Source organism: Rhineura floridana, chromosome 2 (genome assembly GCF_030035675.1).
Source record: "Rhineura floridana isolate rRhiFlo1 chromosome 2, rRhiFlo1.hap2, whole genome shotgun sequence".
Lineage (NCBI taxonomy): Eukaryota > Metazoa > Chordata > Lepidosauria > Squamata > Rhineuridae > Rhineura > Rhineura floridana.
This window is the reverse complement of record NC_084481.1, coordinates 164659444-164684518: the sequence shown is the minus strand read 5'-3', so window position 1 is coordinate 164684518 and position 25075 is coordinate 164659444. Positions and strand designations below refer to the sequence as shown.

Here is a 25075-nt window from a genome sequence, read left to right as displayed (position 1 = left end):
CTATTTTTATTTTCTTCCCCTTAGTTCCGTGAATAAAAAAGAAGGTTATGACTCACCCAGGTTTCTTAATTGCTGGTTCTTTGACAAATCTCTTTAGCTGTATAGATAACAAAATAATGAGCGTAGACAGGAGAATGCTTGCCTGTTAATCCGTTATTCTTTGTAGAAAAAAAAAACGGCTCACTTAATCAGCTGAGCTAGCTAGAAATCCTAGCTCCGTCCGAGCTGCTGGAAGACCTTCTTTCACAGACAATTCTGATGAATTCCAGTCTCCAACAAACACAACAAAGCTGTGTGGGAAATCTCTACGTTTCTTCCTTATCCGGAAGAAATTATCCCCAGTCAAAAAGCCCTTCTGACTGGTTTTAAAACTGAAAAAGTTTCATCCAAGACGGGAGCCTGTCTCAAAGGCAGCACAGGCGGAGCGATCCTCCTGGGAAGTCCGACTTTTGGTTAGGAATTCTGACTGGTTGTGGGATGCTGAGTTTTCTGCCTTACTCATAGGAATTTTGTTGTGGTTGGAATGGTATTGCATTTAGGAAATCATCACTGTCTTTTGTTTTTCTGTTGGCATTTCATTTACCTTTAACCTCACTCCCTTACATCCGTAGAAGCAACAACAGTTGCTGCTGTCTGTGAAGGTAGATCAAATCATGTGTGTTTTCTCTCTGTCAATTATTATTCACTGGAATTGGGTTGGCTGTCAAAGTGAGTTTATAGCAGCCCACAAGGTAAACAGAAAAGGGTAGAGAATCTTCTACTTTTACTCATTTCTCAAACCTCTTTCTGAAGTGAAGGGTCAAATCTGTAAAGAAGTTTGGAGCAGCCATGTTAAAAGGTACAGGCACGGTAGTCCAGGCAGGGGGTTGCCAACCCTGCTTGGATATGGATATCTTTGCAGAGGATTCCTAGCCAAGCTTTGCCAACAGCCCAATCCAAACCATATCTACTCAGAAGTAAGTCCTATTGAGTTCTATGGGGCTTAGTAAAAAATGGAAATGGACTGCCTTCAAGTCGATCCTGACTTATGGCTACCCTATGAATAGGGTTTTCATGGTAAGCAGTATTCAGAGGGGGTTTACCATTGCCTCCCTTTAAGACTAGTCCTCCCAGCTGGCTAGGGCCTGCTGAGCTTGCCACAGCTGCATAAGCCAGCCCCTTTCTTGACTGCAATTGCCAGCTGGGGGGCAACTGGGCTCCTTGGGACTATGCAGCTTGCCCACGGCTGCACAGGTGGCAGGGCACGTAACCCCTGAGCCACTCACTGTGGGGGTGATCTTTAGCTGGCCCTTTACACCCAGGAGACACGAGTGGGGATTTGAACTCCCAGCCTCTGGACTCCCAGCTAGGCTCTCTTCCCCACTGTGCTATACCAGCTGTCTAATGGGGCTTAGTAAGTGTGTTTAGAATTGCAGCCTTCAGGGGCATCCATCTTTACTCTTGAGTGCTCCTATCTAACATCTCCACAACACTAGACTCTTTTCTTCCTACAATGGCCTTCTAGTGACTGGGCTGGCCTGAAGGCACTTAAACCCTTCTTGCCAGAAGCAAGTAGGCTAGATTAACTGTTCCCTACCTAGGCTCTATCTTTTAGCTAAGATTTCCATCTTAATTTCCAATCAGAATTTGAATTGTATGCTCCAAGCAACTGAGGTTGATGCTTAATGTATCATGCTTAATGATATCATTAGGGCACGCCTCTGTGACATCACTTGGACCTGCCCCTATGGCATCACTATGAACTGACCCCGTGACATCACTATGACCTGCCCCATGACATCACTAGGGCCCACCTCTGAAACCACAGGGTTTGGGATGCCTGGCATCCCTACTGCTGGATAAGGCCAGTGGCCCATCTAGTCCAGCATTCTGTTCACACAGTTTCACTAGATGCCCAAGGGAAGCCTGCAAGCAGGACTTGAGTGCAGGAGCATTCTCCCCTACTGTGGTTTCCAGCAATCTTGTTAACCTTTTAAAAGAAAGCAATATGGTGACTTGTGTGCTCTTTACATAGAGTTGCCAGTGGCACAAGATAATGATACTTGCTTTTAGGCTTGTTCTCCCCTTTTAGACACTTTTGTTGGTTTTTTTGTGTCACTGTATACTACATGTGAGCAACCTTCACTCCTCCCACTTACCTTGTTGGCTGTTAACTTATTTTGGGTGCATATTCCAGTTATGTGGAAATAGAAGTGGGTGTGCAAAGTCTGTTTTCCCTGCCTTTGGTCCTCAAACAAACACACACAGGTTCTGGATTGGAGGTTGTTCCCTTTCTTCAGTTCACTCCTCCCCCATGCATCAAGCAAACTGTTCCCCTTCCCTTCAGGTTCCTTTTGTATTTGTTTGTTCAAACATTTGTAAAGTAGTTTTTAATGAATCAGGAGGAGCTTTTGATTTTTAGAAATCAGTTCAAGTACAACCCATTGTTACATTGTAAGCCACAATTATATTTTAACAGAAGAAGGAGAAAGAATAATAATATTGACAAAGCCTAGAAAAGAGCCAGTGCCTGTTTCCTATTAGAAAGCACTACTGAACATAGTTGCTGGAATCAGAGAGACCTGAAGACCAAACATTTCTCTCCGTAGAAATGAAGAATTGCTTGTCTGTTCCTCTCTGCTTTCCCAAGGCTTTCATATGTCACTGTGGAGTTTGAACTGCCCATGACTTTGTTCACTCCTGAAAGATAGCAGGTGGCCTTGAGCAGAGAGGGATTCTCGTCTGAAGAACCAAAATATTCTGTGTGTGGTTTCTACTGCCTGACTGATATCCTTCATTCCATGTTATTCATCTCAATTGGTTACAAGATTAGCATTTTCAACCACAACACAGATGAGGGCAGGGGCAAGAGGAGGACAATCTTGATAGTTTTAATCTTTGTCAGTAAACATAGTATAACATCTCTCTGTGTGTCTTTGTGCTGTGTGTGTAAAGTTAGCCTCTTCCTAAACAGATCTCCTTTTGCATTTCAGTGTTTAGCTTGGTTTCTGTAATCATTTTTGTTTTACTGGGCAAGAGGTCTGGGCATGTTGATTCAGGAGGAGTCTTAGAAAGCAAAAAGGGCTGCCAAGGTTTTTGTTATTGCTGAGACTGCTTGTAAAAACACAACTACCTGAGCCTCATTTTATCAGGTGTTATAAGGTATGTTCTCCTAGATGGCTTCAAATGGCCTTGAAAAAGTTCAGGCCTAATCCTCACAAAGGATTCTTTTCTTGTGTTTCTGTTCTTTCATTTCCACCTAACAGTACTAGTGTTTATTTTGCTTGTGCACAATCGCGTGTCTAGAACAACCTTCAGAGTCTCCTTTTTCCGAATCCCAGCTCTCTAGGCTTTTGTGCTCTATATAGGTGGGGAAGATGTAAAAGAGGACAGAGGTCCTCTCCATTTTTAGTAGTTGTATAAAAGAGGGGTTTTCAGCAGGACTATAAATAAGGACTATAGCAAGAATGGTAAGATTGACAGTGGGGAAACAGGCTTTTTTTTTTAAAAAAGTAATTTCTATTCTCCATCAGCACAGCTCTGTGATGCTCACTATTTTTAGGCAGAACATATTTATTTATTTATTAATCAGAATTTGCAGACCACTTAATCATGAGACCATCTAGTGGGATGCACCCATAAAAAAGTACAATGTCTCCAACAGTGTGAAAAGCTGATTGCAGTTCCAATAATAACTTACAACGGAAGAGCAATTGGAGCAATTACAGTGAAAGAGTGCTAAGTATCGGACATCTGGAAGTAACCTTTGACAGATAGCATGGTGGAGTAAAAGCAAATAGGGCTATGTGGAAGTAGCACAGCAGTGACCAATGCCTGCTCCTTTAGGAGAGGGGGTGTTAACAGCTTAACAGGAGAGAGATCCAGTGGGGTATAGCAATTAGATTGGAAAGACCTGAGTTCAAAGCTCACTGGGTATTGGGCCAATCACTAAATTATACCACAGCACTGTGAGGACAAAATGGGGGATGTCAAGAATAAAAGTCTAATTGATAAATTGACAGATATTGTCCATTTAGTTAAGGCATTTACCTCAGTAATTGAGGGCTTCCTAGCTTGTAGCACTACACAATATGTCTTTTTGATACATAAAAACTCCATTTATGCAGTACTGACAATACTCATTTTTTTAAACTCTTGAAATGTTTGCTGCCTTTTTTCTGCACGTTCAGTAACATCTGTCAACTTACTATTTTACCACTGGCTTTCAATGGACTTTGCTTCCTTTCTTCATAACAACTGCCCTGATATACTATTTAATAAAGCTAATCTGTTATATTTGAATGCAATATGGGTACTTCAGTCTGTGAATAAATATTTGATGTATAATCTTGCTTTTTGAGAAATCATGTTGTGTAAGATTTATTGCATTTATTTTGTACAGTGAAAGATTTGCTGCATTTCATTTTACTGTGAAATAAGTCACAATGAAACAAAAGCTTGCTCCACCTACCATTACCAAAGTCCTTCCCAGACATGATGGGGATTCTGTTGTACTTTCTGTTGTATGGACAGGCAGACGATGCAGATGAAGAGATTGAACATTAAACATACAGGACAACTTGAGAGAGTGGGAAAGAGTCATTGCTACATCTCTCTTAGTTGTGAGACAGCCATCGGAATAGCAATCTTAGAGGTTTCCAGTCCTATTCAGATTTTTTCTCTCTCTGCTAGTCACACTGCATGGAGAGATAGTGGGGCTGTGCACACTAGCCTTGTCCCACTGCCTGTTGGTTCTGCCTCTGCACTGTCTATACTTTGGAGAGAGTTCTGAAGTGGGGAAGCTTGCTGAACATGTGTAGACTGTCACTGATTGCCCAGGACTGCAGCTCATGGAAACAGCCTACACATGTCCCACAGGGTTTTCAACTATTAGGTCTTCCCCCAATGTGTGGACAGTGCAGGGATGGAGTCAACAGGGACATGATGGCAGGCAGAGATGACTTGGCCACAGTTCTCCAGACTCTAGTAACTTTCAGATTGGATTATTGCAATGCACTCTACGTGGGGCTGCCATTGAAGATGAGTTGGAAACTTCAACTGGTCCAAAATGCAGCAGCCAGATTATTGGCTGGGGCTCCTTTTAGATCTTATATTCACAAATAAGCAAAAAACCTTGCTTTTTAAGAACATACCTATAGCCAACAGATATTTCTATCAAACTTTAAAAAGCAGGGAAATTGGGCAGCTATAGTGAATGCACCGGGGAGCAGGAGGCTTGACCTCCTCTCTGAGATATTGTCCTGCCCTACAAATTTGTCAAAATGCAAACACAATTTGGGTTGGTCTTTCACAGTCCAATTCACTTCCTGTGTAGCTTGGAAGAATTTGGTAACATGTGCCTCGGAGCATATGGTGAGAGGTGGCAACACCTGCCACCTCCAAAGATGGAGAATTACTTTTTTGTATGTTTGTTGGTGTTTTTCTTCCTTTGCTTCTTTTCTGTGTTACTACTGTTTCTACACAGAATCTAACTTAGAAAATTATATTTCTCTCATTTTTCATCCTAGAAATCTGTGTCAAATTTATTTTTATTAATTTCAAAGCCTTTTTATTGGTCAATGTCATATGATGGTGAAGACAGCCTTTTGCGTTTCAAACCTGAGGTTATGGTCTATTTCTATTTTGGGTGCATTAACAGCTGAATCTGAAACTGCAGTTTGATGTAAAATCAGACTGATTACAATATGTTGCTACTTAAGCAATGGCTCTAGCTGTTGGAAAAACAAACGTGGCCTGCCCAAGATGCATGTTTTCAGCCTGCTATGCTTAAACTACTCCACTGAAGGAAAGGTGGGTATGGTCAATTAAAAACATAGAGCACACCTAAAAGTTTGCCAAAATATATTTCACCTCCCACTGTTTTATCTTGTGCAAACCGAGACACTCCTCATGTCCATTGAAAACTATTCTGTAAAACAGTCAGTGCCATTATTCCACAATTGTTTTTGGAGCTCTTTTTTAGTGTTGCAGAGTGTTACTGTAGTTCACATAGTCACAGAAACAGAAGCAAAAGAAAATGATTTACTATAGGAAACTTCATTAAAATTGCAAAGTAAATCAAACATATTTAAAGTAACTCTCTGATCTATATCAACTATTTTAATATTATTACTTCCTCCCTGCTAAAACAAGATCAGCACAGCACAAGTCTTGTTTCTGTTATTTGGCTGATTGCAGGTGTTGGCACCACTCACCATATGCTCAGAGGCACATGTTACCAAATTCTTCCAAGCTACACAGGAAGTGGATTGGACTGTGAAAGACCATGTTTGCATTTTGACAAATTTGTAGGGCAGGACAATGTCTCAGAGAGAAGGTCAGGTCTCCTGCTCCCCTGGTGCATTCACTATAGCTGCCCAATTTTCCTGCTTTTTAAAGTTTGATAGAAATATCTGTGGGCTATAGCTACATTCTTAAACCACATGGTTTTTTGCCTATTAGTGAATTTCTCTGCTTTCTAATCCAGGAGGTAAGAAATGGGATCCTGTGTAAGTTTGCTAAGAATCGATTGACCATTTGCACCGTTATTGTGTTCAGTAGAATTTACTCCCTTGCAATCATTCTTAGGATAGGTCAAACTGACCACAGGGGATGGGGAGGGGAGGTGGGGGAGGGGAGCAGGCAGGAGGGGGAGGGGGAGGGCAGGTGTGATCATTTCTATGCTTATTGAATTCAATGGGATTTACTCCCATGCAATCATGCTTAGTATAGGTAAAACTGTCCATGGGGGGAAGAGCAAGAAGAAAGAGGGGAGGAGAGGAAAAAGGGAGGAGCAACGGAAAGGAGAGGGGAAGGAGGGGAAAGGCAGGTCTGATCATTTGCATGCTTATTGAGTTCAGTGGGATTTACTCCCATGCAATCATGGCTAGAATAGGTAAAACTGACCATGGGGAGGGGAAAGCAGAGGGAAGGAGGAAGGGGGGAGAGGGGAGCAGAAGGAGGGAATTGGAAGGGGAGGGGAAGGAAGGGGCAAGAGGGAGGGGATAGGAAGGAGGAGAAGGGAAGGGCAGGTTTTATTATTTGCATGTTTAAATGGGATTTACTCCTGTGCAATCATTCTTAGGATAGGTGAAATTGACGTGGGGGAGGGGCAGGGAGGGGAGGAGGAGGGAAGGAGGAGGAGGGAGGGAGGAGGTGGAGAGGAGATTGAGTGTGTGGGTGGGCACTGGGCAGAGAGGAAGCCCCTTTCCTTTCCAAAAGGAAAACACTGTGAACAGTATCATTCTTTTTCAGGGTTTCCCCCACGTTTTTATTCTACAGCAGGCACATGTAGCCTCCCACCCAAATTTAAACCAAAGCTGTCCCGGGCCACATCCACACCATATCTTTATTTCACTTTAGACAGTAATGGCTTCTCCCAAAGAATCTTGGGAAGTGTAGTTAGTTAAGGGTGCTGAGAATTGCTAGAAGATGCCCTGTTCCCCTCACAGAGCTTCAATCGGAGCGGCTGACTGTCCAACCACTCTGGCCACTGGAGCTCTGTCAAGGAAATAGGAGTCTCCTCTCAGCCCCCTTCACAAACTACACTTCCTAGGATTCTTTGGGGGAAGCCATGACTGCCTAAAGTGAAATAAAGGCCCCCTGATTAGGCAAGCCCAGCAGCTGTGAATCTGACTTTTAGAACACTGACAGTTGGTTCTTACTGAGCATACCCGGCCTTATCATTGAGCTTAATGCTAAATTTCTTAAATTAATTAAAAGTCAGCCAGGCATTTTTTTAACTTTTCAACTGCAGAAGATGAAGGTCAGAGTATGGGGCAAGGTCAGTAATAGGATTACAGGTACTCTGTGAACATGGCTGATTTTTAATTAATTTCAACAAATTATGAGAACTCTGACAGAAAAAAGTCCAAAAGAGGTCTGAGTTTTTTCTCTCTCTTTTTACACTTTGAACTCTCAATTCTCTCTCACTGTTTTGTTTATCGCCATGGAAATTGAGAGGGTTGTTAAGCAAGCGTTTCTGAGTTCAGGACTATAAGTTTTGTAAGGTTTTGTTTTGAAATGAGCTTATGGGAAGCATTAGAATGGCATGGAGGGTATTTTCAACTTAACATTGCGGAATGCAAACAATCCATGCTGATTATAGTATACAGCCACTCCCGTGGCTGTATAATACTCCTATTTTAAAACAGCTGCACTGGTTGCCAGTTCATTTCTGGGCCTAAGTTAAGGTGCTCACACTAGTGTTTAATTCCCTAAATAACTTATGTCCCAACTATCTGAAAGACCGTCTCCTTTCCTACAGACCCTCTCGGGTGTTCAGATCAGTAGAGGGGGGGCTTTTGGTAATTCTGCCACCCTCAGAAGCTCAGGGGGTTGGTGGTCAAGGAGAGGGCATTCCTTGTGGTGGCACCTAAGTTGTGGAACTCCCTCTCCACTAACGTGTGTCTGGCAACTTCACTAGTTGAAGGTGAATGTTGAATATGTACCTCTTTACCCTGACTTTTGACACCTGAAGTGTATATTTTTAAGACCCACCCTATTTTGTGATTTTAGGTTGTTTTTAATTGTTTTTAATGCTGTATTTTAAAATTGTGGTGCCCTGGGACCTTTGGGTAAATAGTAAATAATAATAACAGCAACAACAACATTACCACCTGGAGATGCAAGGGATTGAACTTGGGACCTTCCGTATACAAAGCAGATGCTCTGCCCTGAGCCTTGGCTCTTCCCCCAACTTTATCCTGACTTAAGCATTTCAACACTGGTGTAGGATCTGGCTGTCAAAATATCAAATAGGAGACAAAGCTAGTGCAGAAAGTGGCTGTGGGAGTATTTAACTGGCACTTCTGTGAGATGTCATATATTCTGCAGGATCTGCATTGGATGCCGATATACCGAACTGAACCCCATTCAAGACACTGACATTAACATATAAAACCCTAAACTGTGCTTGGAATGAATTAGTTCAGGGGAATGGAGTTCACCAAATTTGTTCAAAAATCTCGAAATGCACCTGAAAGCAGTTCCCTTTATTGTTGGGTAAACTGAATGTGGATAAAGTTCCTTTTGGGGTCAAATTTTGAAATATTTCTAGTTTATCTTCATGTTTATTCTCTTGCCGGTGTTCTTTTACTCTTCGGGCCTTAAGCTGAAATATCATAATTGTTGGGGAAAATAAATTAAACAATTCACACACACACAAAATCAAATAGGGAGACTGGCAGAGCTTGGAAAAGTTACTTTTTTGAACTACAACTCCCATCAGCCCAATCCAGTGGCCATGCTGGCTGGGGCTGATGGGAGTTGTAGTTCAAAAAAAGTAACTTTTCTAAGCTCTGGGGTTTACCCCTATGGACATGAGTATAGCAGAGAATTATATTTTATCTTCAGAGTGATAACAGGAATATAGCTCAGCCTGGAAAGCAATTCTCACATTGTAGTTAGAAGTGGTAACACATATTCCCATGTTACATCTAGTAATTCATGGAAGCATTCCTGTGAGAGAGAAAAAGATCACTAAATAGAGATAGTGATAGATTATTATTAATTTTAATGTTAATAATAATAATAATGCTTAGCATTTATGTCTACTTCATGCATTAGACAAGGTAGGCTCTAATTCATAAAAGCTTATGCCATCATATATTTTGTAGTTTTTAAGATGCCAGATCTTTGTTTGGGCATTTATAGGCATTTAGGCATCCCAATTCTGCTAGGAGCCATATGTGTCTGAAAGTAGTCTGTACACATATCCCTAAGTGTATGTACAACTGGATGCTTTTCCCAATTCAGCTGATGGGCCTATCAATTGTTTAGACCAGAATCAGCAGGAACTGATTTCATACCCCTGCTCTACCACCAACTGCTTGGCATACTACTGCTTTTTTCAAAAGCAACCTCAGTTTGTGCAGTTCTGGTTGCTGTGCCAGCACACTCACTGAAGTGGGTCATTTCAAAGCACATGTATTATCACAGTAATCCTAACAACAGCATTGTAAGGTTGGTTTATTGTCCAGTTTCAAGTTGGGCTGCTTCAAATGGGACTTTTTGTACCTTGGTATGATACCTAAGTACAGAACACAAGCACAATGCAGCATATGTGAATTGCATATATATTTTTAGATACTTCTGTCTTTAAATTCATGTGAAAGTGATCAGAATATGAACAGGCCTACACTTGCACATAATTTGTATTCAAGTATCGTAGCACAGTGCAAAGAAGTCTTTATCTGAAGTGGCCTTTATGGTTATAGGTTATAGTTGGATTGTTGCATAAGTGGAATAAAAGAGAATGATAACTGCATTTGAGCTATGAAAGAGAGACATTTTATAAAACATGACTTTCCTGGGAGTTTGTTATCATTGCTAAATGCAACTGTTTGTAAAAACTATGTTCAGAGACAAACAAAAATGATTCTTCAGTACTTTCAGAAGAAATAAATTTTTTCATATTGTTTGTTTGACTTTAGTAATGACAAAATACCACAAGTATTTCCCATGTCGTCAATTTTTAAAATCCAACATTTAATTTAAAATATTTCCTTGCTTTGAATCAGTACAGAAAACTACTGTTTTAGGGCCAGCAGAGGGAGTAATGTTACAGGATTTATTTTGTATGTATGGGGTTTAATTCTGCTTTCCTTTAAGCTGATGTATGTCAGAAGTGAACTTGTCCATGCAATGAACCTAAAATTGTGCACTTAAATTTCTAACACTGTACCAAAAATTCAGGTGCGCAATAGATAAGTGTAGCCATAAAAGATCAGCCAGTGTAACTTTTTGTAACTAGCCAATACAGGTGCTCAGATTTGTGACTGCAAATTTGAACTGCAACTCTAGTCAGTAATTTTTGCAGGTGATGGGGAAAATGTGCACACAGCTGGAAATGTTTTGAAATTTTTAATTGCAACTGACCTCCTGGCTGAATAAGCAAGTTAGTAATACATGGAAAAGTGGGTTGCCTATTCCATCACCTGACTGGCAGCAGTAAAAATGTCCGAAAGCAATACTTCTGGTTGTGTGCACCTCTCTCTCTCTCGTGTGCAGGGATATGGCTGTCTAGGATTATGGCCCTAGATTTTCATGTGCTGCTGTGTTCATGCAGTTCAAAAGTGAAGCTTTTTACCCTTTTTTTGGAAAGGAGGTGAATACAAACATTCTGCTTGTTCAATATACTATTTTTCTAAGCACTTCAGAGAATGACGGGATCTTGGACAGCACTAGTTCCCAAACTTTTTTTCTCCACAGACCACTTGAAAATTGCTGATGGTCTTAGGACCACTTATTGATTTTTCTGCCTGTTGTAGCAATTGCAATGCAATTGTACTAGATGCTGTATGATTCTGAATTGTATTTTAACTGCTTCTTTTATTTCTTATATTGTATTTTAATGTATTACAATTTGCATTCCATAGAATTCAAACTATGCAATATAAGAAATAAAAGAAGCAACAAAATACAGTGAAAGTTAATATAAATATAGTTATATAACTATATTATATAGTTATAAATATAGCTATAGTTAGATCAACAGTGTAACTAACCCTACAAAGGTGACTAGCCTGCAAACAAACAAAAAAGTTAATAGCCTGCTGGGGGCTGTCAGAGGAGGCCTGGGGAGCTCCATCACTCTTGTAGCAGCCCACTACATTTCTTTGCTGAGCGTACAAGAGAAATCTTCCCTCTTGCTTGGTTTTTATGCTGGGCAGAGCACACCATCCCTCCTTCACCAACCCATTCATGTAAAAAATATAAATGTACTGCCTTCAAGTCGACTCTGAGTTATGGTGACCCTATGAATAGGGTTTTCATGAGGCTGAGAGGCAGTGACTGGCCCAAGATCACCCAGTGAGCTTCATGGCTGTGTGCGCATTCGAACCCTGGTCTCCCAGCTTGTAGTCCAACACCTTAACCACTACACCACACTGGCTCTCACCCATTCATGTACCAGCATGCAATTCTTCGTTGCCTATAGCTACCAGGCTAATGCTTAAATACAAGACTGAGCCACACGGAATAAACCTTGGCTTCCAAAGCAAAGCATGAGCACTGGTTTTCATGTAGTGCTAAGCCAGCACTATGGTTTGTTTTCTCCCAGTTTGGCAAAGGGAGGAATGTGGTGGGCGTAATTTGAGCAGTATGCACTAGTCTGCTGCTTGTTCATAATAAGCCATAGTATGTTTCTAACTATGGCTTACCATTGTATGCAAAGGTTGCCAGTATAAGTATATTGCCGTGAGTGATGTAGCTGAGTTATGCAGAGTGAGAAGGGGTGCTCCTGTTAGACATTGGTATGGCATGATAGCTGACATTTACCATTTCCTTTTGGCCAGTTGGCTGTTCCAGGTACCTGGGATTTATTTATTTATTTTTGGTATTTGTATTCCACCTCTTGAATAAGCCCCAAGGCAGCTAACACACATTGCGTAATAAAGTATAAAATAATGACTAAAACAATTAAAATCAAAATCAAAGCAGCAGATTTTTTTTAAAGTCAGTGATCCAGCAGTTAAAAAACAAAGATCACAACACAAACTGAACAATCAGCAGTCAATCAGTTAAAGGACTTGGGAAGCCTGTGTGTGCTATGTCGACCTGCTGGAACAGCAGTTGAAATCAGTTTTGTATGATTTGACTATATCATTTTTAAATTAAAATTGTCCCCTCCAAGCTGTTATTCTTTCCATGCGCAAAATTATCAGCTAGGTGTGATACCTATATGCTATATATTTGCCCTGGGGGTCAAATAGTACTCTCTCTCTCTCTCTCTCTCTCTCTCTCTCTCTCTCTCTCTGATTTTAAGTGGGAAAATTAAGTGGGATAATTCCTTCCCCCAGTACCATAGTCAGTATCTAAATTACCCCCCACCCCCCATGGCTGTGTTATTATGATTTTCAAAACCACGGGGGAACCTGTTCACAGATGTAATCTGGTGCTTAAAACATGTTGGGTTTTAAAGTGGAGATGTCATAATACTCACTTCTTTTACTAGCATTACATGGGAGACAAGTTGGCCACATATACCATGTAGTATCTAGTTAAGCCCTAGATCTATAAAGTTGCAGTAGTAAGCAATGTGTTAGGAATCAATGCAAAGTTTCATATATGCTATTAAAGAAATGTGGAATTATCGTTCATTATAATATGATCTTTTAATTTTATTCAGTTTTATTGGTGTCTGGCAGATGAAACTGTTCAGGAGGTTGAAATACAATAATATATAAACAGTGATTTTACCCCTTTCTTCTCCAGTGCATACTTTCAAGAAATTAGCAATAAATGATATTCAATTCCATTTTAAAATGTTACAAGCCTGGTTTTGTGGATACATAGAGAGTAGTAAGAACTATAAGATAATTTTCCTTTGTCCTAATCTATTATTCTCCCCTTTTCTTCAGTGAATGCTTTCAATCTGTCATCTTTATTCTTCTCCTGGGTAAACATTTTATAGCCTCATGATCATTTCCCACTTGATAGATATTAAATATGTTTTACCGGATTTCAATTCATTTCAATATTTCTCTACATTTTGCACTTCATGTCCTAATAAAATATGTCCTAAAATGTCCTAAAACATTCAGACGCGGCAAACACCTCCTCATTCCAAGTAATACATGCTTTGTATGGGGTATATGGGAGTGGGTATGACCAGCAAAGAGAGCTGATGTAATTCACCTTGAAGCAAGATATATGTGAGCATATGATATGGTAGGATCTCTACCCAGAGATCCTATCTCTAATGCACTATTTTTGAGTTAATAAAATTAGTTTAGTATTGCATCAACATCTGGTCTGAAAAAATTAAAGGCCTGCTGAAGTTGCACTTGTTAGTAAAGGACTAAACTGCCAATATGCATGTAAAAAAGGTAAAGAAAAACCAGGCCCAAATTGGGATAAAGTAGGATAGTTCAGCCAGCCTCAATTATGTCCCTCTAAGAAGAAGTGGGATGGTTATAGGTCTGCCTGAAAAGCGGGATGGATTTGTATCCCAACCCACTTTGAGCACTGCTTAAACTTATGCAGTGGCACCTGCATACTTCAGAGTCCTATGGTTTTAGAAATACCACTGCCAAAAATGATGATGAAACAGCACCTTGTGGGTTCTATCAATTAATAATAATTAGCAACATATGTTGTAAGAAAGAAAAAAGAATGTGAGTACCATAAGCAGAAGACAAAGAGTCACTTGCCTAGCCTTCTCAGGAAGCAGCAGAGAAATAAGATTCCTTACGGTAGAATGAAGTTCACCCTAGCAGAGAATTCAGAGTAATGCTGTATCCACACATGATTCTTCATGTACATCTTGTCATTGTAATCTAATGCTCACTGCTCTGCAAGGTGCAAACACAGCCAGAGAACGGAAAGCAGTGATGTAAGATCTGTATGTGGTGCTATGAATTACAAGCCTGTAAGCAAACAATTATAATGTTAACTTGAGGGTATATGCCTGCAGCTACTTCTATCTGCCAGTAATGTGGTAAAATACAAATACTTTTGTTTGTTTGTTTATCTCAAACAATAATGTGCTATCTTTAAGGGCAAAACCGTCCCAAAGTGGCTCAGATAAAAACCATAAAATACAATATATCAATAAAAACCACAATATAAAACACGTTAAAACATTAATATGATGTAATCTGTTATAAAGAGAGTTGCCAGTGGATCTTACTGAAAGCAACATTTTGAAGCAGATGTTTTTGCTCATGTAACAAAAAATTGGAAGAATTTTGAGAGAATCATTAAGTTTTGATAAGAGCAAGTGAAATTCATCACCAGAGGGGTGGAGCTGGGTTTCCCACCTCCCCATATATCTCTAGGTATATTTTCTTATGATTCCTGCTTTTCATAACTGAATAGACAAAATCACTTTCTTCTTAGAAATTATGCCTGAAAGGCATCTAAATTGTCATTATGGTGGCTGGAACCAAAGCATATCCAACTTATCTTTTCTCACTCCTTCATTCCTGAATCTTAATAGGTCTCCTACTGCTTTGATACATGCAGAACACATTAATGGAGGTAAGATGTCTCCCAGCCCACTGTGCCATTTCAGCTGTTCCATCTTCCACAGTAACTGCCATTTTTTTCTCTCTGTATAAGAGTAGCTTGAAGGATGCTCACCAGCCAAAGGTATCCATAGATTGATGAGATTGTTACATCGTTCTCTTCAGCTTCTAAAGTCCTTCCCTCCCTCATCAGCAACACACCTAGTCTAAGCCTTGCCTGTGTTATGCAGACAGATGACTGTTTTTGGGGTGGGTGGGGGAGGGAAAGTTTAATTAATCTCACAGCCAGATGTTAATGAATGAACACACTGACCTTGCCTGAGTGCCCAATGGAGCCTGCTCTCTCCGTCCTTCTAAGAGGCAATGCACCCCAGGTGGCTCCATCTGCCTGTTGTTTGTGTCTTTTTAACAGGGACATGACATGGCTGCATTTGATACGGCTGTTTAGGGAAGACATTTCATTGCACATCAAGGGCAGATGACCAGTCATTCATCTCCGCGATGTGGAGCCTCTTTGCAGCCATCAATCTTTTAGCCCAAACCCACAGCTTCTTGGCTCCTCATTAATCAAATGAAGGGAAATACGGAAGCACCACTACTCACCCCCTTCATTATCATTTGCTTTTCTCCTTGGATGGATTTCTCCTCCCCTCACAGTCTTTACTATTTTTGGTCAGGGAAGACAGAGAATAATTTGAGTGTGGAGATTTGTCTCCACTTCCCATAGTTTATGTTGTCACTTGAATAGATAGCAGAGGGTGTTTATTCCCATGTTTCACTTTCAGAAGCACAGCCATATTCTGGGTTTATTCTCCACGAGAAGTGCCTTGCTGCTTTGCCAGATCAGGCACTGTTCCCAGCCGGAGGTCACAAGCAGTGTGGTGATAACCATCTTTTGCTGTCTGACCAAATATCTTCAGTTCATCATTTGAATCTAACTGATTCTCTCTATATCCTCAGAGCAAACAGGCCCATTTTACTCTCTGCTGTGTTTCGTCATTACTGATTTTTTGCGCTATGAACCTTTAATCTATATTAAGGCTTCCCAACTCTATATGTTGCATTTCTGGGTAAAGCTTTTCTTTATTGGCTTTTCCCCCTGAGGACACCCTAGAGCAGACTTTCCCAACTAGTGGGCCACCAGATGTTGTTGGACCACAATTCCCATCTTTCCTGACCATTGGCAATGCTGGCTGAGGCTGATGGGAGTTGTGGTCCAACAACATCTGGTAGCCCACTAGTTGGGAAAGGCTGCCCTAGAGACTTTGAATGTTACCTTGTTTGCACCTTGTCTTTTCTCCCATGGTTTAGATCTTTGCCGAGCCTGCAGGGTACATTTCCCCAATCTGCATATTATCTGCTGCCAGAAATCTTCTTGTTTATTTCAGAGCTCATATTTTTATCGAAACTTTATATAAAAGCTTTTGGCGTATCCTCAAGTAGCAGGCAGACATTACCTTCTCATGCACTTCTCACCAGTGTAATAGAATTACATATCTTTTGTCAGCATTTAGGAAGTCTAGCTCTACTATTAATGACTCCATTACTAAACGCTTTTGGTGCCCCTGCAGATACATTCTATAGCTGTGTCAGGGAACCCTTTTCAGATCAAGGACCACATTTCCTTCTGGGCAATCTTCCAAGGGCCACATATCAGTGATGGGCAGGGTCAGAGGCAAAAGTGGGCAAAGCAACAAATGGAAATTTTGTCTTTGTACACTTGGCTACTTTTACACATACTCTTCTCTGTTCTTTCTATTCTCCATCCAGGCAAGCAAGAGGTTTTATCAGAGTTTCAAGATACATGCCAGCCAGGAGGGTGCCAAGTAGGCCTGGTGAGAGGCGTGGCCTGGGAACAGGACATGTGTGACTGAGGAAGCGGGATAACACGGGGAAAGTCCTGAGGGCCAGATAGAGATGTCTGGAGGGCTACATTTGGCCCTGTCTTGGCCTGAGGTTCCCCATTCCCATTCTATAGTCAAGGTTTTCAAAATGATGAGGCAGACCTGACTTGAATTGCCACTGGACAGCACAAGATTTGAATTTCTTCCTTGTAATCTCCTTCTGGTGTAGGACACGTCCTCTAGCTCCCTCATACACATTCAATGCAGATCACCAGTGTCTGTTTTCCTGCACTTTGGGTTGATTGTCAGATCTGAGGGTGAGGCAGGGTAGAAGCAATATGCTGGTGTCTATTCCTGTGACCCCATTTTTTCTCTTTCTTTTCTGTTTAACTTGGTGTCCAGAGCTGTGGGCATGAGTTAAGTGCTGGCAGGCAAGCCACCATTCTCAGAGCGGTTTAACAGTCAGTCCATCTTCCTGGAGGAGAGAACTTTTATAAGTATGTTCTTGTTGCTTATCAGGTGCCCTCCTGAAGGAGTTTTATCATTCTGTTTCTGGGAATTTTATTTATTTATTTATTTATTACATTTGTATACCCCCCCCCATAGTCGAAGCTCTCTGGGCGGTTTACAACAATTAAAAACATTAAAAACAAATATACAAATTTAAAAACACATTTTTTAAAAAGCAATTTAAAAACACATGCTAAAATGCCTGGGAGAAGAGGAGTCTTGTCCATGAGGGGAATAGAGGTCTCCTAACAACTCTCAGCACCCTTAACAAACTATAATTCCCAGGATTCTTGGGGAGGGGGGAGCCATGACTGTTTAAAGTGGAATAATAGGGGAATAGGTGTATGGTATGAATGTAATCACAATTATCTTTTACTTTTTTCAATACACTTTGCAGTATTATCTACATGGGGAAGACTGATCCTTTAGACCAGTTAATCATTTTGGATATTGTGTGGAAATGTATTGATTTTCCTCCTCAGCATGCAAAAGGGGTAGTGGTGTACAGTGACTTGACTTTTCTGTCTAAAAATGTCAGTGTGAACAGCCTCCTCATTATACCTAGAATTTTTATTTGATGGATTATGGAGATTGCTGGACAATGTTTTCATAGTGACACTTTAATATTAATAACAGAATCTAGAGAAGAGAACTTTTATAAGTTTGTTCTTGTTGCTTATCAGGTGCCCTACTGAAGGAGTTTTATCATTCTGTTTCTACAAATTTTCTGTGGCAGGCTAGAATATGATTTTCTTCCCATTTGGATATTTAGTACGTAATGCTTAGAACATTTTTAATTGTTTTGAGAGAGTAGAATGGGACTGAGAAGACTTTAAAATACGTTATGTTTTTATGAAAATATTTATACTTCAGACTCTTTAGATTGCCTTCTGGAGTATTCTGGACAGAAATCTTACAGTATCTTTCAAGAGTGTATTTATATTCCCATTAAATTGACTGGAAACCAAAGTGAAGAAGTTGTAATTCTTTTTGTTTTCATTCCTTCTTTTTCCCTTAAGCCTCAGAGAGCCTTGGCATGAGGGGAGGAAGTCAAATGCAGGAATCTGTGATTAGAAGGCTTGACAAAGCCAGTGATTTCTAAATGGTGGTTTGGGATCTGATAGACGATTGGAAGAGTCTCTGAGAAATTGTGATTATACTGGCTGCTCTCAGATGTAATTGGTATATAATCTTCCCCTCCAGTCTCCCTTTATATCTAAAAGCTGTTTTGCACATTATGTTGAAGTAACCAATGCTTGCCACTGAGCATATGTTGGAGCTGTGGCCAATTCTGGCTTCCTGAATGATGGGTGTATTTGCAAATATGTTTGTCACCTTCACACCTGACTTTTTTTTTGTAAATGAAAAACATTTTATATGTACACCTAACAACTTAATGTGTACAGTGGCCCAAGAGACTGCCACCTCCTCCGTATAGGGTAGCCATGTGTCCTGCTGTACATATAACAGTTCATTATATAAAAGGCTGTCAGAGGACAGTCCTCTATTTCACATGCGGGAGACATGTTGCCCACATGCACCACTTACAGGTCTTTGATGTGGCCCATGGCATGTACCCAAGCCACCTCTTGCTACGAAAGTTATCCCCCCCCCCAATTTTGCTGCTGTGTGTGTGGGGAATGCTATGTAAAACATGCTCCCACCAGCTTGCCACACTGGTGAGCTGGGAGGATTGTGATAGTGAGCTTGGAAAAGTTACTTTTTTGAACTACAACTCCCATCAGCCCAATCCAGTGGCCATGCTGGCTGTCACTGATGGGAATTGTAGTTCAAAAAAGTAACTTTTCCAAGCTCTGGATATCTCCTTGCTACTTCTGCCCTTTCCTGCCCCAGCAAGGACAGGCTTGAGTGTGAGGATTGTGTTGGCTGTCACAAACATAACTCCGCTTGGAAAGTGCTTTTCTCTCCCTGTTGGGGCAGGGAGGAATCTGCCCTTCTCTGCCCCAACAGAGAAAGACTTTGAAAGGCAGACTCATGCTGGCAGTCACTGGTACAATCCCTGCCTTCAAAGTTCTTCTTTCTCCCTGCTGGAATGGGAAGAGGTCTGCCCTTCTCCACATCAGCAGGGAGAGACTTTGAAAGAGAAGACTGCATTCGCTGTCAACAGCATGATTTCTGCATTCAAAGTGCTTTTCTCTCCCTCTGTGTGCCTGTGTGCACCAGTATGGGGCCCCTGATCAGCCATCCATTGCTGCATGTGGTCTTTGGGGATGAAAAGATTGCCCACTTGTGGTCTGTTTGAAGGAGTCCTCTATTTGAAGGCCTTTCTGGTCTAAGAACTGTAAGAAGGGAGAGTAGGGGCCTTGAAATTGCCCATCAACAGTTAGTACTTTTACAGCAGACTGAGCAGGCACACAGGTCACCTGGTCTTAAGTTTTCCTCCTATTGTGAGATAATTGTTCTCTTTTTAATTATGCATTTCGCTTTTGGGGGAGTGATGAGTAAGTGTGCACCCTACTTTTGCATCCAATTGTGATATCTATGGCAAACTGAGAGTGCATACAAACACTGGTGCTTTTGCACATTCCTTGATCTTCCTCTGTGTAGGTGTCTCATGATGGAGGTGGGTGAGAAAGCACAGGCTGATCTTTGGTTATTATACTGAAAGCACAAGTTATTGTGTCTCTTCCTTACCCCTTCTGGTGTGTGTAATGTGCACTCACTCACAAACCCCCTTAGTTGCAGAACTCCTCTCTCTTGCAAACCTTTTAAAATCTAAGTATCTCCTGGAGAAACTGCAAGACCGTACTGTTTGAGCAACCACTTTTGCTCCGCCAGACCTAAGATGGTTATAATAAGTTTCAGCTGGTTTTAATAACGCTTGAGTCCTGTTCATTTTTTTTTAAAAGAGTGTTTTCTTTGTAATTTAAATGCATTGTTGACAACCATGACCCATGGCAAGGCTGGCTCCAGGCAAGCGGGGGCCCTTGGGCATCATCTTGCCCTGGCCCCCTGGTGGGTGGGAGTGCGTGCACGTGCGTACATGCATGCACGTGGCCCCCCACGTGCCCCCCGCGGCCCCCCTACCTGTCTAGTCTTTACCATTGCCCTTAATGAAGATGGCAGCTGCAGTTTCCCTAAGGGGAATGAAGCCTCCGCTGCCATCTTTGTTGATGGCACACGTGTGTGCTACGCGCGTACATCTCTGCTATCAACTAAGATGGCGGCAGCAGCTTCAGTACCTTAGGGAAGCTGCGGCTGCCATCTTCATTAAGGGCAATGCTAAAAAGCCGGCTGACAGGTAAGTGGGGGGCGTGGGGGGGCGCGGATCGCAGAAGGGGAGCGGAGGGCCCCTCAGGGGCTCCTGTAGCTCCGGGGCCCTTGTGCCAGTGCCCAACCTGGCCGCCCTTTAGAACTGGCCCTGCCCCACAGGACAGTGGTATAAAACATCTAATAAAACTATGGGTAACATTTTCTTCTGTAAGTGTGATTTTAAAAAAGAAAAAAAATCTTTACAGCACTGAAACAACATCTCAAGGATATTCCTTAAAGAGAAGCAGAGCTTTTTAAATGCTGGAGACTTGAAAAATTAATGTAGGGCATATGATTTGGAGAGTAGAGCTCCTTTAGGTCAAATGTAGAGCCATTTGAAATTCAAAGACACCCTGCTTTTCCCACTGTTATTTATCATACCCATGTACTGTAAAATAGTAAAATCACAGAGTACACCAATTCTTGCTTTCTTTCATCTTGTGAGACAAGTTGGCCTTGCTGGAAGGGAAGCAAACGAGCCCAGAGAGTGTCCAATTACTCTATTGCTGTCTGGAATATTAAATTGTCAGAATATCATAACAATTCTTTAGAAGTTTGATTATGATGTTACCACTGAACATACGAACATCATAAGAGCCCTGCTGGATCAGACCAAAGGCCTATCTAGTCCAGCATTCTCTTCCTACAGTAGCCAACCAGATGGCTATGGGAAGTTGACAAACAGGATAGGAAAGCAATAGCCCTGTCCTGATGTAGTTCTTTCACAACTGGAATTTAGAGGCATGCTGATGTTGGAGGTAGCCTGATAGCTTTATCCTCCATGAATTTGGCTAGCCCCCTTTTAAAGCCATCTAAGATGGTGGCCAGCACCATATCTTGTAATAGCAATTCTGTTGTTATTATTTTAAATTTGCATCCTACCTTTCCCCCAAAAGGAGCCTAGAGTGGCAAACAAGTGATAAAACAATAAAAGCATCTTAAAAACATCTTAAGAGCAATTCCAATACAGATGCAGACTAGGAAAGATGTTATTTTATAAGGCTTGTTGGAAGAGAAAGGACTTCAGTAGGTGCCAAAAAGACAACAGAGACGGCTCCTGTTTAATATTTAAGGGGAGAGAATTCCAAAGGGTAAGTGCCATGACACTAACAGTCTGATTCCTGTATTGTGAGGAACAGATCTCTTGGTAAGATGGTATCTGCAGGAGGCCCTCACATGCAGAGTGCAGTGATCGACTGGCTTTCTAAGAGGTGAGATGATCTTCCAAGTATCCTTGACCCGAGCTGCATAGGGCTTTATACACCAATACCAGCACTTTGAACTTAACCTGATAGCTAATTGGCAGTCAGTTAATTGGATGATCCTGAGTTCTAGTATTATGAAAGAGTGGATAGAGGGGATTTTCTTCCTTTCTCCACACCATGCATAACTTTATAAACCTCTATAAAAAACTCTATCATGTTTTTTGCCTTATGTCTAAATTGAAAAGCCCCAAATGTTATAAGGTTTCCTCATAAGGGAATTGCTGCAGTCCCCAGATCATCTTCGTTGCCTATTTCTGCACTGTTTCCAGCTGTACCATATCTTTTTTGAGGTATGGCAATCATACTTGTATAAGTGTGGTTGCTCCATAGATTTGTATGAAAGACATTATGATCCTGGCAGTTTTGATCCCTTTCCTAGTGATCCTTAGCATTTTCCATTTTCACAGCTGCCACAAGCTGGGTTGGTGCTTTCACTGAGCTATTCCCTGTGACCCCAAGGTCTCATTCCTGGTGAGTTACTGCCAGCTCAGATCCCATCAGTGTATATGTGAAGCTAGTATTTTTTGCCCTAACGTGCATCATTTTACACTTGCTTATATTGAGCCACATTTGTCATTTTAGTGCCCATTTACCCAGATTGGAGATAAACTTTTCACAATCTGTTTTTGGTTTTGCCACCCTGAATAATTTGTTGTCATCCACAAATTGCCCCACTGCTCACCCCTAATGCCAGATCATTTATGAGCAAATTAAAAACAAATTATTGTGTTTAAAACCATCAAAATGAGAGACAAGGTGATATAATTACTGAGTCAAACTTGACCCAAAATATATTCACTAATAGGCAAAAAACCTAGCAGTTTAAGAATGTAGCCAACAGATATTTCTATCAAACTTTAAAAAGCAGGGAAATTGGGCAGCTATGAATGCACCGGGGAGCAGGAGACTTGACCTCCTCTCTGAGATATTATACTGCCCTACAAATTTGTCAAAATGCAAACACAATTTGGGTTGGTCTTTCACAGTCCAATTCACTTCCTGTGTAGCTTGGAAGAATTTCTGCTTGATAATTGGTCAAGCATTGTGAGGCTATTGATCTGACTACTGGCCATTCTGCTTGTCCATTTATTTATTTATTTATATTTATATTTATTTGATTTATTGTTTGCTTGCTGCTTGAAGGTCTCCAAGTGACTTACGACAGAATTAAAAGCCAAAATAATATATCATACATAAAACAAAACAAAAACAAAACATTAGTCAGCCCCATACAGCCACAGAAAGCTTTGGCAGCACTAATCCTGGCTACCAAAGGGGAAAAAATTCCTCACCCATCCTCTAGCAGATAAAAAATAAAACACAAACACCCCACTAGCCCAAGGTCAGGTGTGTTATTCTGGGAATTTCCCACCCCTCCCCATCCAGGAGTCATGGCCTTGAAGCCAGCTGCTGCAAATCAGTGGGGAAGCGGGTCTTTCTCCAGCGATGGGCTTGATGGCTCTCCTCTTCTTTCAGAGAGGGCAGCAGCAAAATTCAGAGCAGAAGTAGGTGGCAAGAGGTTTGCTCTGCAAGTGTTCCCTAATGCAATTACTATGTTGAACATTAAATTTTCAGAATAAAATTTGGCATTCGGAGCATAAATCTGTGTTATGTGTCTGGGTGCCGCTATGACCATTGACTGTGTTTCCAATCATGGAGAGAAAAATGCAAAATACAACACAATGCAGCAATGCAGTATCACCCTTGGAAGACTCAGATTTTGAAATAAATGGTAGGGGAGAACATGGTGTGTTTCAGGATTCCCCACACACACACACACTTTGATCCCCATATTGTTTTTAAGAAGGAAATAAAACATACAAAACAGTGGGAATATCTCCCTTCGGTAGCTGGTAGTGATGGCCACCAACTTGGATGAATTTCAAAGAGATTAGACAAATTCATGAAGGATGAGGCCCAGGGTGACAGCGGGTGGGGAGTCACTGTGGACCATATAGTAGTGTAGTGGTGAGTTTAGAAGTGCATGGTCCCTTCATGATAGTCACAGCCACACACACCCTATCTTTTTCTGTTTTGCTTGTGGGTTGAGAATGAGATCTTCTCCCACAACAAAAAAAGGCCCAGGAGCCAATAAGCATGAAAGGGGAGAGTGTTAGCTACTGAGAAGAGTCTTCTCAGTGGCTGGTTCACCTCCTTTCACTCTGATTGGCTCATCAGCAGGAAAGGACAAGGAAGCATGTTAGAAGACTCTTCTTGGTAGCTTTCATAGGATGCTGGAGATATATGGACCCTGCTGGGACCCTGCTCCCAAAAAAGTAAGGGATCTAAGATCTCCTGATACTCTGGATGACTACACCCCCTGGGCCCATAAGAATTCCATCTTTCTCACTAGGTAACCTCTTCAACCTGAGATGGGCCTTGAGGAGTTGTATCTAATGTTGAGCCAAAGAGAGATTGGTGATGCTGATGATATGTTGACTCATTTCAGTCTAGGTTTAAGCTTGGTTTCGGGACTGAATTGGCCTTGGTCACTCTGATGGATGCTCTTTACAGGAAGAAAGACGAAGGGATTATGACCCTGTTACACTTGCTGGCTTTTGATACTATTGACCATCATATCCTCCTGTACCAGCTCTGTGAGATGGGAGTAGGGAGCACTGTGTCATGGTAGTTCAGTGTCTAGCTGTGGGACCTGTATCAGAAAATAGCATTGGGTGACTGCATTTTGGCCTCCTGGCATTTGCGTTATGAGGTGCCATAAGAGATTATACTGTCCCCAATGCTATTTAACATCTAGCTGTTGGGAGCAGTCATTAAGAGATGAGGAGTATGGTGTCAGCAATATGCAGATGATACTCAGCTCTATTTCTCTGTTAAATCTGAATCAGATGAGGTCCTGCTGGTCCTGAACCAGTGTCTGGATGCAGTAATGGAATGGAGGAGAGCCAATAAACTAAAATGGAATCTTGGTAAGATGGAAGTCTTATGGGTAGGTAGTTTCCAGGTCTAAGAGTTGGGTAATATACCTGTTCTGGATGGGGTTGCACTCCACTAAAGGAATGAATAAATAGTTTGGGAGTGCTCTGTGATTCATCTTGGACCCTGGAAGCCCAAGTGGCTGTGGTGGCAAGGAGCGCCTTCTACTGGCTTTGGCTGATACAACAACAGCACCCATTCCTAGACTGGGATAGCTTGGCCACATACTTTGATAACCTCTAAATTAGATTTCTTTAATACACTCTGTGTATGACTTCCCTTGAGGTCTATCCAGAAG

General features: G+C 41.4%; 1 protein-coding gene across 3 annotated transcripts in view; it reads left to right on the top strand.

Annotated features, from left to right (window-relative positions):
- The window catches only part of DPF3 (double PHD fingers 3), a 324681-nt gene that overhangs the window by 195139 nt on the left and 104467 nt on the right, over positions 1–25075 (top strand). The window lies entirely within an intron of this gene.